This window comes from Quercus robur, chromosome 5 (assembly GCF_932294415.1).
Source record: "Quercus robur chromosome 5, dhQueRobu3.1, whole genome shotgun sequence".
Taxonomy (NCBI): Eukaryota; Viridiplantae; Streptophyta; class Magnoliopsida; order Fagales; family Fagaceae; genus Quercus; species Quercus robur.
This window is the reverse complement of record NC_065538.1, coordinates 60886726-60900357: the sequence shown is the minus strand read 5'-3', so window position 1 is coordinate 60900357 and position 13632 is coordinate 60886726.

The window sequence follows — 13632 nt, the reverse complement described above, 5'->3', positions numbered from 1 at the left end:
ATTGATCATTGAAACTTTACTCTAGAGTAAGGACTATTCCACATTTGATACACACACGCAATACACAAGATTTTTGTTCAATGAATGCTTATTTTATTTGTGTGATTGTACATGTTCAAATATGATGTGTATACTTAATTTCTTGTCGATCAAACCCAAAAATATTTTTGAGTATCTTATATATTTTTGAAAGTGTTTTTATACTTTTGTGTTTTGAATTTTTGTTCAAATTGCATTTTTCATGTTTTTCATCAAAAACTCCTTCAGTGGCATTTTCGCGAGAAGCTCGTGACTAAGCTCTTCCCACGAAAATGGGTTAAGGCAAAATATGAAAAAAAAAAATTCAAACAAAAACTTTCGTGATTGTCTCGCTACTGTTTCGCGAGTAAAGTCTTCCTGCGAAAAGTTATGTGCTTCAGAGGCATTTTTTACAAGTAACTTCGCGAGAAGCTAACCCGCGAAAAACGCGTGTTTTCAATTTTAAAGGGCTTATGTAGATAGTTTTTCAAACTCACTTGTTTTCCCTCACTTCGTCTTCCTCAAGCCCCAAACAACCCAAAACTTAATTTCACTCAAAAACCCAACAAATTTCAAGTGCAATCGTTTCAAAATCTTCTCTAAGGTATGTTCATACAATCTTTTCTCTTTATTTCCTTAGATTATGCAGAAAATTCTAGGTTTTACTTGAATTGGGTTATTTTTGAAAAAGGATTGGGAAACTATAAATTTTGTGAAATTTTTTTCAATTTCTTGATTGGCCTCTATCCCATTTGATCTGTTTGTGTTTACGTTAGCCAATTGTGGCAATTTAACATGTATTTAGGCAAGATTCACTCATGTTCATGCATTGCTCACCTTTTAGTTTTATAAGTGCACATCAAGTGTTTGATAAAATGCCCAAATGACATTTTAGTATTGTTTTGGACTCCAATTAGTTTCAAACTTTGGGGATTACCATGATTGAACTTGTTTATCATGTTTTGATCATTGGATATGTTTTACACATTTTGACCCAAATGTACTTAGTCATGCCTTGCACATGCATCACATATGCACAACACATGCACACTTGATGCACACACTTGCTCACTTGTCATGTTTTTGCATTTCAATCATGCTAGATTTATGTTATTGCTCACATATCATGATTTTGTGACATTATTTATGTTCTTTTTAGGACTTTATGTTTATTTTATGGACTAACTCGGTACTAATCAAGTTTGTGTTCTTGCTTTGTGTTTTTGCACTTGTTGCTTTGTTCTTTGTGTCTGTTTCTGCAGATGTATCGTCGTTCCTCTCACAGTAAAGAACACATGATTGACCTTACGTCATCCCCTGTATCAAAGAGGACCCGGCATTCATCTGATGACTCCGACAACAAGAGATTCAAGACTCTCCTGGATTCTCAGACTTTCTCCAACATTTTTAAGAATGCACCTACAGTGGTGGAACATATTGTACGGTTTAACACCCTAGGATCCACTTTTATCCCTAGGATTTTTGCGGATAAAGATTGGGTAAATCTATTCGGAAACTTTGAGGATCCAGTTGATGAATTGGTTGAGTTCTATTCGAATGCTAGATTCATCGAAGTTGAATTGAAGTGTTGGGTTTGAGGAAAAGATTTTATCATCACTCCGGACTACCTTGCAAAGATCCTTCACATCAATCAACCGGCAAATGTGGACATCTCTCCATATGATGACAAACTTCCTCCAGTGACAGATATTCTTCAAATTCTTGGAGCTGATCATAAGGTATCAGCCAAAGGCACGTCCATTGGAACTGCAAAGTTTGAACCTGAACTAAAAACTCTCACATTGATCATGTTCTCCAATCTTTATCCATTGACCAACACTGGATTTATCAATCTTGGAAGAGCATAGTTCTTATGTGATCTCATCACAGAAACTCCAATTGATATTTGTGCTCACATTTTCCAAACTATGAGGAAAAAAGCAGGATGAACAGTAGCAAGGATGTGTCTTCCTTTTTGTAGTCTTATCATGAAAATCATGGTACTTAAAGGTGTTTTTCCGCCAAAAGATGGAACTATCCTAGTTTGTCAACGCCCAATATCCATGGTGTCTCTTCAACGCAAGCTAAAGAGGAGCCTTTAGCTATTCGTGCCAAAAAGGGGGAGAGCAACTCACTGTATAGTTTGGACAATAGCATATAGTAAGGGGGAGAGCATCACAAGAAAGGAAGTGTGCATATTGAAAGGGGGAGTTTTGTGAGCTCAAAAGGAGAAAGCTGACACATACTTTTGGATAGTCTAATCATTATTTGGCTTGTCTAGTTTATAGCTTATTAGTTTTCTGGCTAGTCGAGTTTACAGTTTGTTAGTTTACTTTTATAGTCTTTATAACTCTTGGATATTTACATTGCTTTATTTTAAAGCTTTTAAAGTACTTTAGTAAATCTTTTAGTTTATATTCAATACTTTGTTTTTGTATCCTTGCTTTGTAGCATTTTTAAGTACTTTTAGATCTTGCTGCATTATCTTTAATACTACACACTTGTGCCCTTGTTGGATCTTGCATCCTTGATGCAAATACTTCTTGTATTTTGCATTGGTTGTGTGTTGGACATGCAATTGATTTTTGCGTTGCTCTTAATTGCATTGCGTGTCCAGATGATCATTTACTAGCTAAATGTTCATTGTAGTCATTCTTTTATGACTACTCTTATTTGATCAAGATATGCTTAATTGTTTATATATTGTTTATTACCTTAATCGCACTTTACTTGCTTATATACATACCGTGTATTCAACTTGTCATAATCTTAATTAAAGTTTGGTTTGTGTGCGAGTGTTTCAAGTTACAGGTGTATACGTACAAGTGCTTCACAGCTTCTAGATTAGGTGTGAGTGAGTTTTACTACAGTTCTCAAACTCACGTTTAAGTCTAGAGTCTGTTTTAGGGGTTTTGTCACGGAATAGCCAAATGAGGAGATTGTAAAGTTGTGATTTATAACTAATTTGTGTTGGTTTTAATTTCGTGCCAAATTTGATTGTAATTTTGTTCAATCTTTTGTACCCTGTATTTTATGTGGGATTTCATTTGAGGGTTGTGTGTGAGAGAAAGTGTGAAGACTCAAGACTTATTGAAGATCAAAGGCGTTTTCACGGGTGACTCGCGAGAAACCTTCCCGCAAAGTGAAGCATATGCTCAGCACATGACTGGAAATGCGAAGAGTCATGACAGATGGTGACAGCTGGTTTTCGCCAATGTCTCGTAAGTAAGGCTTTCCCGCAAGATACTCGCAAAACATTCTGTTTTGCCAATTTGTCATATCTGATACACCAAGTCTCTACCCACACTATATATACCCGCATATTGAGATGAGTGATTTTCAAAGAGAAAACTCTAGCCATTACCCTTAAGAGTGAGAGATTGTCATACCCACAATCCTTTACACAATCCATTGTGGTTTTCCTCAACTCCTACCTCTCCATATCCAAATCCTTGAGAGATTGATGGCTCAAATACTTACCACACCCATCCTGAGTGTAAAGTGAGATTTTGGTGCTACTGGGAAGTATTGGAAGAAGCCATTTGTTTGGTGGATGCAATCGGGCTGAATTGTGTGATCAGGAGAGCTACAGAAGACAAGGCTTCGTCAAGTCAATTGGTAGCAGGAGCTTGGAGGGCTCAAGTACATGGAGTAGACTAGGCTTGGAGGGTCTTTTGTTATTCGTGTACTCCAACTCATTCTCTGGTGGACCAATTTACCGCTTAGAGGGCGGTGGAAAGGTTTTTCGCCAAGTTCTTCGGTTTCCTCTTTGATAACACATCGACGTGTTATCTTGTGTTTGCATTCTTCTTCCCTACTCTTTTAGCTTTCATTTTACTACTATGATTTAATGAATATGGCTAAGAGTAGTTATATTATTTGTCCGCTTGCATTTACTCTATTCCGCACTTACTTTAAGTTAGAGTAAAATCAACCGAGTCGTAATTTTAATTTGGAGGGTCTAAATAGCTCTTGTGTTTTCACACAAATTCGAGCTTTCACCCATGTACACGATAAGTTGTTTCAAACTCCCGGTGGGTTTGTGCACAGAAATAGAAAGCTTAATTAGAAGATTCTGGTAGGGACAAAAGGGGGACCGAAGGAAAGTTCATTGGGTCAAATGGGAAACTCTATGCCAAACTAAATCTGAGGGAGGTATGGGGTTCAAGGATTTAGCTTTGTTCAATGATGCCTTATTAGCAAAAACAAGCATGGAGACTGCTGCACCATAAGGATTCATTATTTTACAGAGTCTTTAAATCCAAAATTTTCCCAACTGCTCTTTCATGGAAGCTCCGGAGTCCATTACTGGTTCATATGCCTGGCACAATATATTGAAAGGCCAAGAAGTCATTTCTAGAGGTGTAAAGTGGAGGGTAGGCAGTGGAGAGTCAATTGAAGTGTGGATGGATGCATGGCTACCACCTCGTGATCATCCAAGAATCTTATCCCCAACGGTAGAAGGCTTTGAAGAAATAAGAGTGATTGACTTAATTGATCCGGAGGTAAGGCAGTGGGATCTAAACTTGCTTAACGGTTTGTTTAATCCCAATGAGGTGGAGTTGATTAGGAGTATTCCCCTGTGTCATGTTCCTACTGAGGATAAGCTTATTTGGCCCTACACTTCATCGTGTCAGTACATAGTTCAATTGGGATATAGGTTTCTTGCTCATGAGAATCACAGCAACCATACAGTGGAGGAACCGAGGTCTAGTGGAGAAGTAAGGAAGCTAATATGGGGATTATCGGTACCAAACAAGGTGAGAAATGTTCTATGGAGGGCATGCCGTGATGCTTTGCTAGTCAAAAGAAATTTACAAAAGCGAAAGATTCTCCAATCAGATTGCTGTGATCATTGTAGAAGTGCTCCAAAAAGTGTGCTACACTTTCTCTAGGAATGCTCTTCTATATCACAGGTGTAAGGTTGAATTTATTCAACCATCTAATTGGCTTTATTCCGTGCCAAATTTGCTTGTAATTCAGCATTTAGTAACCCTGTATTTAGGTGGGATTGTTGTAAGGGTAGTGAGTGAGATAGAGTGAAGATTGCTCAAGAGTGTGCAAGAAAACAAAGTGTCGCGGCTGGGACTCGCGGGTGGACTCGCGGCTTCAACCCGCCAGAAGATGCACACGTGCCAAGCATGCTGGAAGATGAACAGTCATGCTAGCTAGAGCACTACAGGACAAAACAAGACAACTGGCCATACGGTTAACTCGCGACTGGATCTCGCGACTTGGTCAAGCCGCGAGCCACCCCTGTTTTGGAAAAACCTGACGTTTCGCATTCCTCTCCACTCCAGTATAAATACCCTTTTAACCCACGATTGAAAGAGAGCTTCCAGAGAGAATTTTGAGAGAGAAACCCTAAAGAAAAACGAGATTGTTTCACCCACAATCTCTACCTTAGAGTCTCATCAAATTCCCTCACTCTTTTCCTCTCCATTGTCAAATCCTTGAGAGGCATTATACCAAACCTGGTTCTCACCATTATCATCTCTGTGAGACAGACGTTTGGAGTTCTGGGAAGCAGTTAGGAAGGAGCCAATCTTCATTGGTTGATGCTACGGTGTAGTAGCGGAATCCGGAAAGCTAGAAAAGAAAAAGGTTCGGCGCAACCTCGTTGGAGCAAGAAGCTTGGAGGGCTTAGGTGCATTGGGTAGATTAGGCTTGGAGGGTCTATTGCTGTCCTTGTATCCCAACTGTATTTTCTAGTGGATTGATTACCGCTTGGAGGGCAGCGGAGAGGTTTTTCGCCGAGGTCTTCGGTTTCCTCTTCGATAACACATCTGGTGTTATCTCTGTGTTTGCATCTTCCTTCCTCTCTATCTCTGCCTTTACTTTATCTGCTGTGGTTTATTTTGTTATGGCTTAGATAGTTGTTTAACCAATTCCATATTATAGCATATGTTAAGTTTCCGCACACTAGTTGTTTAACATATTGCTTGTGTTGATTAAGTTGGTTTTTGGGGGTCTAAACGTTCAAAAGTGTTTTTGTACACGTTTTTGAACTTTCAACAGGTATGGAATTCACTCAATGAGTTCAACTTTAACCCGAAAAGGAGCTTCACTACCATCTCAGACCTCATCGTGCACGCTCAAAAGGAAGAAAGAGACGTTGGGAAGCTGGCAATGGTGATGTGGACACTTTGGTATCGTCAAAACCAGATGTGAGTGAAGAATGAAGATTTCCCTATCTCACAGGTTGCCTCGTTTGCACTCCAAGCTCTCCAGGATTTCTCCAATGCAAATAGCATAGCCTAAGCTCCTTCAGTTACCAGGTTCCCATCACACTCACGATGGTCTCCACCTCCAGTAAGCTCTCTGAAAGTGAATTTTGACGAAGCCACATTCAAGGACATCGGGAAAGCAGGTTTAGGAGTGGTTATAAGAAATGGCCATGGTCAGGTTCTGGCTTCATTATCTGAGCAAATCCATCTCCCTTTCTCATTAGATATGGTGGAAGCTCTGGCTGCAGCTAGAGCTACGTCCTTTGCTCTGGAAATCGGTCTATCCTCATTTATCCTTAAAGGTGATGCACAAGTTAGGATCAAGATTCTCAACAGTGAGGAGGAAAGCTTCTCACCGTTTGGTCACCTCCTTACCTCAGCAAAACACTTAACAGATACCAGTAGGATTTCTTGCTCACATGTACGTAGAATTGTTAACTTTGTTGCTTATATCCTAGCTAAACATGCTAGACATGTTAGTGGTTATAAGGTGTGGATGGAGGATGTTCCTCCACACCTATATTCTGTACTCTTAGCCGATAGTGGCTAACATTTTCAATAAAATTCCCAGACTTCTTTCTCAAAAAAAAAAATAAATAAATAAATAAAGAATTATTCTGAAATCTTAAACATGATTCTTAAAAATAAAAAATAAAAAAAATTATTGCAAAAGAAAATAAATTAGGATAATTATGTAACAAACTCCAAAATATTGTTTTTAAAGTTAAAATCTAAATTTCAGGCGCATAAATGTTTACAATATACCTTTGAAATTGAGGTCATTCTATTGTACCCTTACTTTTTTTTAGTGGGTATGGTACCCACCCCAATCTCAACCATAAATTTGGTGATGTTTTAATCTTGACTCTTCATTTAAATGTAATGGATACTAGTTATTGGCAGAGTAGGTAAGCGTATATATACAAATAAAATAAAATAAAAAATTAGATAGTTATCTCTTAGGTGTTCTCTCAGCGCTCTCTCTAGGTTCTTCCAGATCTCTCACTCTCTTAAAATAATCAAAATATTTTTTATATTGTTAAAGGTAAGAGTCAAAATGAAAAAACCCTAAATTCAATGTCATTTTTTTTTTTTTTTTGCTTTTTCTTCCCCTTTTTCCTTTGTTTTTTTTTTTGGGGCGACCCATTTGTAAAAGTAGATATCTACGATTTCAAATGATTATCGTTGATTTACTTGTGGGTATTGGGTACGGGGTGGGTGGGGGGACTCCTCAATCTTCTCATGATTTTTGAATTTAAGTCTATTTGTTCTTTTGAAGTAGCATGTGTGATGTGTATGTGGGTTTGTGTTATTTAATTCGAATAGATCCTGCAAATATATATATGGTAAACATGTTTTGAGAAGTCTAGCATAATGGTGATGGCATAAGTTTGAACACATTTATCAAGCCTTACGAATAACATAGTTACTTCACGTAGTATGTGATGCTCATTTCTTTTCTTTTCAGCTATGGGATGTTATTTCCAACCAAGAAGATGTACAGATTGTTTCTTCAGCATCTTTAATGAAAAGTCAGCTCAAAGGCTGGTGGACAACATCTCAGCTATTTTTGCCTCTTCTTTCACACTTCAACCTCTCAACCAATCAACCCTATTCAAGTCTCAAAATAGGTTGCATGAGAAAAGCTAGGTTGTAATACCCCAATTTTTGTTTTTATGATTATCACTATACCTTTTCAATTTTATTATAGAGTTGAGGTAGTATATGTGTGTGCACAGCAAGATGGGAGTAGACAATTTTTGTGGTGCTACAAATAGGCAAGAAAAATCAAAGTTTTAGTGCATACAATTTAGTGCGACAATTAAATAAATAAATAAATAAAAAGAAAAGACGAAGATGTTTTATGGGCCTCTTGGAAACTAAAGAGATAAGCTTAAGTGGGTTTTAAACTCCAACCCACTACCCCACCAAGCCCATATCTTTGAGACGTTAAAATATAAGGAGGAAAAGATAAATTAGGGTTTTCATAAGTAGGGTTTTATCACTTAGGAGGCTAAGAGGTGTTTTTCCTTGGAGTTTAGAGCACCTACAATTGAAGAGGCAAAATTGTTTAGGGGCACAAGTTTTGGGCTACGAAATCAAGGTGAGAACCTCATCTCAATATTTCTTTACTGTTTATAAATTTTGAGATATATTTACGATTTTGGCAGCATGATAAGATTCAGTTATGTCTACTATTTGAGTAATCGATTACAATGGAAAGATGGTTATATATCTAAGCGTTATTTACGTAAAGACCCAATTGTAATACTCATAAGTTAATGGTACTTTTGTATTTTGTATTTGTTACTCATTGAAATTGAGGACCTTGGGTCTAACGAAGGATTATATATATTAGATTAATTCCTAAAAGTGAGTACACGATTTCATTGAATTGCCCACCGATTTCATTTGAATATAGATTCCATGATTATAACCTTAAATCCTAAAGGTGGCCTTGTATCCTTACATTTTCAATGGGAATATTAATCCAAGGTCTATGGTATTTCGGCTGCTGCTTCTCTAATGGTAATATGAGATTTGACCTAATGCAAGGAAGCATTATTGGCCTAGAATATCAATTGTGGTTATAGAAATTTGTTTGAACTCTTTTAGTACATACCAGTTTTGGGGAAATATTGTTGCGGTGGGACTTTGATAAGGAATAATAAATTGGTTAATTCAATGGTATATACGAAAGTAGTTTTCATACCTGATTTTTTGTAGGATAGTAGGAAAGAAAAGGTTTGTAAGGGTTAGATTTCATGCTTACTAATTAAAGCATTCTTTTGTTTAGAGCTTACGGAAGATTAAAGTGTTCAGCTGTGTTCAGAAGTATTAGCAAGAGAGGTAAGTAATTATGCATAATATGCACAAGTTTTGTCCATTAGGTTCTTAGAAGTTAAAAGTTTTCAAAAGTTTTATATCTCAAGGTTGTATTTTCTAAAGTTTGTCAAAGGTACTTTTGTATCATTGAAAGAGAAATTTTGACTATTAAATAAAGAGATACTTCGAATTTTAAATAAGTTTTGAATGTCCAAATCTCATTTAAAAGATGATTTTTAAACTAAACTATTTTTCGAAAATAATTGAGTTTCAATGTAAGTTTTCTAAAAAGGTTCTTATTCTTTAAGTTTGTTTAAAACCAAGTGATTTCAAAGTCATATTCTTATTTTGCAAATGGTATTTAAGACGTTTCTTTTAGCAAATTGCGTTTTCAAACTTACTCAAGAATTGTAAAAATATTTATATAAACTCTTCAGTTCTTATTTCTTTCCTAAGAGAGTCAAGCATCCTTTGATTTATGTTCAATTCGATTTTATGACCTTTGATATGCCTCTATATTTGGAATAATTGTTAATATCAAGTAAATTATTATATTTGTATAAACTTTACTTTTGTGATATGTGACTCAAAAATAAGTGTTTTTAGAATTGATCAGATATATCAGATATGTGTAAATCTGCTCACAGGATTGAATGTGAGAATATGTGTTGATCCCTCACCAACAGGGGTTAGATGTTGGTATCTGCTCACAGGATTGTATGTGAGAATATGTGATGTGTATATGTGACACTGTGCTCTGATCAATTATATGTATGTGTTTTCTAATGATTTTAAGGTGTGATTACAATTGTATTAAGTGATTCAGTATATGCTTTGTGGAATAATTATTTTTGATATCATAGGATGAGTTTGTGAAAAATCAAAATACTCGTGCTTGGCTTGACTCTATTCCGTTGTGTATTCTGTATAATTACTTACTGGATGTGTGGCTCACTCCATCAATTACAATTTTCAGATTAAAGTTTAGTTGGGGAACAGAACCTTTGGATTGCTTCGTAAGGTGCAAGGTAGAGCGTGGGAATTTTAGGCGAAGTCAATAATACTTGAAGCCTTAAAAGATTATTAGTTATTTCTTTTTATTCTGCTTTAGATTGCACTGTATTTTGGAGATTATTCTAAATTTGAGGAGTTTGGATTTTTGTAAGAGATTTATCAATAGCATTGTTTATTTGGAGTTTTGAATTATGTTTAAATTAATCATGTTTATTGAGTGATATTAGTTCAACAAGTTAGTCATGCATCAAAATTCATGTTCCATGGATTTGGGTCTTGACAGTGATTGTGATGCCCCAATTTGATTGATTGTGTGATGTGTGTGGGTGTGTGATGAGTCCCACATCGGGTATTTACTGAGTTGAACTGGACTTTATTAACAACTGCAAGGAGCCTCAATTGTGACTAGTCCTTTTGAGGTACAGCGCAGATGTGACTAGCGTTTTTCCTTGGGTCGTTACTTATGGTATCAGAGCCGGCCCGGTAATCCTGTGTGAGCTCAGAGACACTACCCCACAAAGTGGGCCCTAACGAGGATGTTAGGGATTTAAGTGGGGGAGATTGTGATGCCCCAATTTGATTGATTGTGTGATGTGTGTGGGTGTGTGATGAGTCCCACATCAGGTATTTACTGGGTTGAACTGGGCTTTATTAACAACTGCAAGGAGCCTCAATTGTGACTAGTCCTTTTGAGGTATAGCGCAGATATGGCTAGCGCTTTTTCTTGGGTTGTTACAAGGTGATTACCTATTGTCAATGCTTTCCAGTTATCATCAAAATTGTTGTTTATACATAATCCTTTATTGGACTAATTGATTATATGTAAGAGTTTAAAAGAAAATGCATAAGGTTAACACATCCTCCAAATTTACTCTGCCATGGAATATACAACTCAACTTTCCATTTTAAAATATGAAATATACTTAGACCATCGGAAACTGGATTTGTAGCATAGCAAGGTTGACATGATATTTGTAATTAGTTTGAAAATGCCATTATTGTGAAGTATTTTGTTTAATGTGTAATTTGAAGGCATTGACCAGTCTCCTTTGATGTCTTTGTAGGAATATGAGGATGATTATACTTGTGAACAGACCTACAATGGCAAAAGCTAACCCTTTGATGCTAAGATGCAAAATCTATTCTAGGGTCAATCATCTAATTAATTTGTTCAATCTTGAGCATCTATTTTTGGCCAAAACAGCCATCAGAAGTCGCATAGAATGGTAAAAAAAGTTGATAGTTCAAAAAACACCATTTGAAGTCTGAACCGACACAATTATTGTCAGATATGTCACCTCTACACTGTATAACAACCATATATAGTGGTTCTAATAGTATTATGGTACATTTCAAAGTTCGTTAGTACTTTAGTCATCTTGAAGGTTGTAGGGATGTTTGAATCATTCTTGGTGTTTTTGTGTTATTTTGTTCATTTTTAAAAGTAATTTTGGGAGTCTAAAAATTTATTTTGGTCATTTTTTAAATTAAGGTTTTATAGGTATTTAGGTTATTTCAATATTTCAAGGATATTCTGATATTTTCTTTCCTTTTTTTTTTTTTTTTTTTTTGAGTTAAAGAGTACTTTAGTCATTTTTATAGGTTAGTGAGGGAATTTCGGTCATATTCAAGGCTCGAGTTCCTTAAGCAATCTTAAGTTTCTAAGATTCAAGATGCTAGTTTACAAATATGTTTAAAAAACGTGTCAACTAACGAACTTGCTTTGAAAATCATGTTAAATGGCAAAAATATCCTACATCAAAACATTCATGCAAAGTTATTTGATTTGATTTGGTATCTATTTGAACATTGAAATTTCATTTTGCGCAAGTCTGATTGGAGTCCAAATTGGCAAATTCAGTGGTTGTGAACATGGGATTTAATGTTGGCTTCCAAAAAAAAAAAAAATTTTTGTTCATTACATTAAATGTTGGGGATGTCAAAAGTTGTTGATGGAGTTAGTAGAAGAAAGATTGTGAAAAAATAAAAATAAAAATTAGTAGTGTAAGGACCAGACTTGAGTTCCTAGCCCAGCACGTGGACGGACTTAGGCTTAAAAGGCCCAAAACAATGAATTGGAAAACTGGGCTTTAGTTGATCAAACAACGATATAGATAGGCTTGATGACAAAAAGATAAAAATGGACTATTATGAAATGAAGAAAGAACGTCCTTGGCGAAATCCGAGGACAATAGTTCTAATATAATGTTCTTGGAAAGTGTTACAAATTTGATTGTGGATTACTATAGTATTTCTTCTCTCAAATTTTTGATCCCTTCCTCGTTCTTTTTGGTCTTCTTTTATACTCCCTTCCCTTTTCACCTCCACCGTCTACCTATATGCTAGATGGTTAGAGCTAATACTTGTCCCATCAGCCCTTTTCATAAGTCCTTAAGTATTAGTTGTAAGGCTGAAATACACTGTTCAAGTATCACTTCTACATTAATGCGGTCAGGGGATTAGCTGCAGTGCATTTAATGCGAAGGCAGCAGCTTTCTCCCCAGATATTTTGGGACTCATCCTTATCTTATATCTCTGCAGTGCATATCTGCCCCAAATGAATTTCAGGGATTATCATCTTTGCTATCAATCCAATTTCCAGGACCTCAGCTAAGTTCAGCCGAGGAAGTTTTCATCCTCGGCACACTTTCTGGAGCCTTTAGGACCAAACCCCACCTTTTATTCATTAGCGCAATCTCCTCTGACGAAGACATCTCATCCTCGGGCGGATCTTTGTTCTCAGCTTGGGCCACAAGCCCAATATATGAATAAATAATGCACTTCTGGGCCCAAGGACCCTACAAGTAGAATTAAATAATCAAAATTTTATTAGATTTTTTAAAATTTTTATTAATAGTGTTAACCAGAAGATAATTTTTAATTAATTGAAATGTCTAGTATCAAAGTTTCATTTAGAACTAACTATCTTAGTAATTTCATTTAGCCTTAAAAAAATTTTATTAAAAGAAGAAGAAGAAGAAGAAGAAGAAGAAGAAAGGGAAACCATCGATGTAACATTGAACTTTTACATAATATTATTTTGAAATTATGTGCTCACACCAAATTTATTGAAAACCGTACAAGCTAGATAGTTTTTTACTTTTAGATAACTTATCATCTTTTAAATTTTAATAAGTATACAACAAAATACAACTTATCTTGTAATTTTAGAGGGTTTCGGGGGTATTTAGGTCATTTTCAAGTTTTGGGGGGGTATTTTGGGTTATTTTTTAAGTTTCAAGGGCATTTTAGTCATTTTTTAGGTTTTGATTGTATTTTAGTTATTTTAAGGTTTTAGGGGCATTACTGTCTTTTTAAGGTTCTAAGGGTATTACGGTCATTTTCTTTAGGTTCTATGGATCTTTTGTTCATTTTTTAGATTTTGATGGTACTACAATCATTTTTTAGATTCTAAGGATATTTTAGTCATTTTTTTGGTTTCGAGAGTATTTCAATCTTTTTTTAGGTATTAAGGGTATTTTAGTCATTTTTTAGGTTCTAAGGGTATTTTGATATTTTTTAGGTTCTAAATGTATTTTGGTAATTT